Source organism: Camelus ferus, chromosome 4 (assembly GCF_009834535.1).
Source record: "Camelus ferus isolate YT-003-E chromosome 4, BCGSAC_Cfer_1.0, whole genome shotgun sequence".
Lineage (NCBI taxonomy): Eukaryota > Metazoa > Chordata > Mammalia > Artiodactyla > Camelidae > Camelus > Camelus ferus.
The window spans coordinates 7,993,595-7,998,560 of NC_045699.1; the positions used below are offsets into that span (position 1 = coordinate 7,993,595).

The 4,966-nt window shown below is 35.8% G+C and overlaps 1 pseudogene; it reads right to left on the reverse strand.

Annotated features, from left to right (window-relative positions):
• Positions 1 to 2,793: 2,793 nt before the first annotated feature.
• Positions 2,794 to 2,893, reverse strand: LOC116663442 (annotated as a pseudogene).
• Between the last annotated feature and the right edge of the window lie 2,073 nt (positions 2,894 to 4,966).

Genomic DNA, 4,966 nt, shown 5'->3' on the forward strand with positions numbered 1-4,966 from the left:
AGAGACTTTCAGTGACTTGCTGAGGTCAGACAGAAGTGAGAGGAGGGGTCCAAGCCAAGGTACACTGACACTGGAGCCCATAATCCTCCTAACCCCTATCCCAGAGCCTCTGTTTTCCTATCTTTCAAATGGGAATATGAGCATGTACCTTGCAAGGTCATGTTGAGAATTAAATGAGATAATATATATAAAGTACTTGGCATGTCATAAGGACTCAGTAAGAGTTTTGTTCATACATAAAGTTGTTTTTCTTTTTTTCTTTCATTTTAAGACAAGAAATACTAAGATGTTAATATGAATTGAACCGCTTGGTGAGAAACACATGGAAAAACCCACTGATCTGCATAGTGATTGTTTTTATAATTCTTTTCATTGTACAGTTTCAGGAATTGGTTTTTGGAGCATGAAACACAATTACAATTTATCATGTGTATTTTATTATTTGAATAAAAGCTCATGATTCAGGTTTTCTTTAAAGGAAAGAAAAACTAATAATATTCAGAATAAAGTACTCCCTCATTTCTTTCTCAGTTTTCATAAAGTGTTTATTTTTCTATTATAAGTCCCTCATTTTTTTCATCAGTAATCTGGAGTATTGACAAGACCAGATTTTTTTTCAGATATTTCAAACTTTGATCCTTTAAAAATTACATTTTTGTGCATATGTTCCTATTTATCTATAAATATAGTAGTATAATAGTCTATGAAAAATACATCCTTGTGCAATCAGAAGAATTAAAAAACTCTTCGGTCTAACTTTTGTAACTTTGCTCATTTCCATGAAATTTTATAACTTGAAGGTTTTTATTATATACTTACATTTTTATTAGACAGGGTTTTTTTTGGGGGGGGGAGGGAAGTAGTGAAGTTTATTTATTTATCTATTTTTGATGGAAGCACTGGGGATTGAACCCAGGACCTTGTGTATGCTAGGCATGTGCTCTGCCACTGAGCTACACCCTCCCCCTAACTTGAAGGTGTTAATAGGAAAGTGCTGTATATAAAAGTTTAATCATACTCTGAATATGGATGTGGGGTTGTTCCAATTCACAGTTGCCCTCAGGTCAGTAAGTTCCTCTGCCCTGACACTAAACACACATTATTATATGCTTATTATTTTTATTATTTTTTTCTCTTCTCCTTCACTTTTACATTCATTGTTAGTCTCTTGACAACTGCAGTCCCCCGTCTGCCTCCATCAGTGTTTCTAGTTTATTTTGGGCCAGGAAACTAGACAAGCGGGTGTAATAGGATTGTATTTAAATGAACCCAATAGGCTCTTGGTAGCAGGTCATCCTTCACTTCTGTGAGCACGAGAGCTGAGAAGCAGGGCCTGGGGCACCTTCTGTGCTATAATTTTGTTTTGGTGTGAATGTTTGCCCTCTGTGTAAGTATTTGTGACCTGCAGTAATTAAAAAAAAATAGATGTTCTAAAAATTACAGAATACATAATACTCATTTTAGAGAATGTGGAAAATGAAGGTACCAAAAAGATAATTGAAACTGTTACAATTTCACGGTGGGGACTAATCACTATAAATGTTTGCAGTGTATTTCTTCCTTTTTATTTGCACATATATGTCATATATTTATTTTGTGCATGTTTGATAAAATTTGGTTTCTACTGCATTGTCTTGTAGTAGACTTTTTCATTTGACAGTGTTAATAATCATCTCCTATGTCATCACATTTTTTTTAAGTCCATACCCATGTGAGTGGCTATGTTCATCACATGAACGTACAGTAATGTATCTAACTATCCCCAGGTTATTGGAAGCATTTGATATTTTACAAAACACTATGATGAAAAACTTTGTAAATAAATATTTGTCTACATCTCAAATCATTTTTTAGACTAAATTCTCAAATGAAATACTGGGTAGAAGATTTGAAGTGTGATGAGAATTCTTACAGCTAAATTGTTGTGCGTGTCCTTAATTATTTCTGTACACAAATTCTGCAAAGCGAAATTGCTGTTCACATATGCAGGTTTTATTTACAGCAACCTGGATGGACCTGGAGATCCTCATTCTAAGTGAAGTGAGCCAGAACGAGAAAGAAAAATACCATATGATATCACTCATATGTGAAATCTAAAAACTGACACAAATGAACTTATTTACAAAACAGAAACAGACTCACAGACATAGAAAACAAATTTATGGTTACAAGCGGGACAAAGGGGTGGAGGGATAAATTGGCAGTTCAGGATTTGCAGATACTAACTACTATGTATAAAATAGATAAACAACAAGGTCCTACTGTATAGCACAGGGAAGTATATTCAACATCTTATAATACTCTACAATAAAGAATATGAAAAGGAATATATAAATGTATAACTCAATCACTATGCTGTACACCAGAAATTAACAAAACATTGTAAACTGACTATACTTCAATCTAAAAAATCAAATATACAGGTTTTGTTTAAGATGTGTGTTTTTAAAATGCGACTAGGTCTGTCTTTTTCTCCTGATTGTAAAAGAAATGCTGTAAAAAAATATTCAGACACAGAAAAGCATGAAGAAGAAAGTAAAACTCACCTGTCTTTCTGTAATTCCGGTTGACATTTGGGTCCTGTGCCTACATACAGAAACACAGGTACCAGTATGAGAAGTCACGCACACCTACACCGTTACAAAAAGGGGACCCACACTGTGCAAACTCTGTTACAGACTGATATTTTAAGAAACTTACATTAAAGCAAGGCACACTTAGAAAAATGTGCAGAAAACATAAGTGTACAGCTGGACGAATGTTCCCAAGTAAACACCCAGGTTAAGAAATAGAAAAAATGTGGAACGTTTCACCAGGTTGCATGTGATCCTTACCCAGGTGCCATGCTAACTCTGTATTATTCTAATTTTAGAAAGGAGCACTTAAATGTAGCAAAGATACATTTCCATGTTAACAAAGGAACTATATTGCATTGACTATAAGGCATCATTGATTGTCACTGTCCCATTATTTTATGTACGGCAGAGAAGGAAAGACAGAAAGGAGGGAAGGAAGGAAGGAAGAGAAAGAGGGAGAGACAAAAAGGAAGACAGCAAGTTTAAACTACGGCACAATTGTTAATGGTCCTGTGCCATAACCAGCTTCTTTAAAAAAAATTGAGATATAACGGACATATAACATTATATTAGTTTCAGGTGTACAACATAGTGATTCGGTACTTGTATATATTGCAAAATGATCACCACAGTAAGTCCAGTTAACATCCATTACCACACATAGTTACAAATCCTTTTCTTGTGTTGAGAAATATAAAAATCTATGCTCTTAGCAACTTTCAAATGTACAATCAAGTATTATTAACTACAGTCACTGATGCAGTACACTTTATCCCCATGACTTACTTATCTTATAACTGGAAATTTGTACCTCTGGACCCCTTTGCCCACCCCCAGCCCTTGCCTTTGGCAACTATCAATGAGTTCTCTGTATCCACGAGTCTGGTTTTTGTTTGCTTGTTTTAGAGTCCACCCATAAGTGAGATCACACCAGTATTTGTCTGATACAGCCAGCATCTTGATGCTTTGAAATTTCCTTCATCTATTTTGAAGTTTGCCAGTTTCTCCACACTTGAAGCTCCATTGTGTGGTGTGTGGAGGCAATCTCTTTGCATTTTCTTATCTTTAGCCACTTTGGGATATTTTCTTTCTTGGGTCCCATCAAGCACTGGTTGTTTCTTCCCCAGAAAATATAAAATTGGGGTCATTCTTCCAGTGAAGATTATTTGCTTCAGTAATGTGACATTTGTGCTCTGCTCTTCTGTTTCCATATCTTTCTGTATACATTATATGGTTTTGTTTCAATGCTGATTACGGTGAAACCTTTTGAAAGACATTTTAAAGAATAATTAAACTCAAGGTGTGTAGTTCAAATCAAGTGCACAACTCAATTTGAAATGATGACTGTGTAAAAGCTTTGCTGGAGCTCACGCACACCCAAGCAGTTAGGAGAATAGCAGGACCTGTGTGAAAACGTAGGTCTGAGTCAATGAAATACATGATACATGCACCATCTTTTTAAATATAATTCAGAATTTACTGTTTTATCATCTGGTCCAGTTCATAGACGATATACATAATCTATATGCAATTCTTATGCAAGTACTAACAATCCAAAAAAAAGTGGTTGCAATCCTTTTCTAAAAAAATTACCCAGTGACTTCAGTTAAAATTTGGAGGCAAACTGTCCTTAGGAAGAGGATAGCAAGTGCTAATATGATAACATATTGATAAGTTGTTAGGTTAAAATTGCACTAATTCATGATTTAATAACATACTTACAACTGTACTAAAAAAAAAAATGTCCGATCTTTCACAGTGTATGGTCAAAGCTGTAGGATCACTGGGCCTCTGCTACCAAAGATGCCACAGTTGGCAATCAGGTCTGAGCAAGAAAGCCAAGATCAGGGAACAGTTTCCTTAAACAGCTGTTCTACCAAAGAAGAGCAGGGGTGTAGAAGACAAGCAATGCAGTGTTTGAGTATGCTCAGTGCATAATTATGATTGTGAACTGCATTCAATTCTGCTACATCTTTAAGGCTATCACCCTTCTCACCCCCAGCCTATGGAATGGTAAATTGGAGCGCAAGATGGCGAAGACTTTCTTAATTCACTATTCCCCTAATTCCAGGTTGTGCAGGAAAACAAACAAACAAAAACAACAACAACAAAACTCACAAAATAACAGCACCTGATTTCATCTTTTAAGAAAAAGCATTTACACTGACCAACATATGTACAAGAATTCTTCATAACTATCGTTAAAGCTTTGAAAAGTCACGCCTTTACAGGACAGTTGAACAGGAAAGGGCGAATGGAGACCGCGGAGGAGACCTGGGATGTGAAATTCATCAGCAGCCTTGGCTTCTTTTCCTTCCGTTTCGTCAGACGCTGGACTCTCTACTCTGCTGTCTTCTGCAGTTAAATCTTCTTTAGTGTCTTCCTGACCC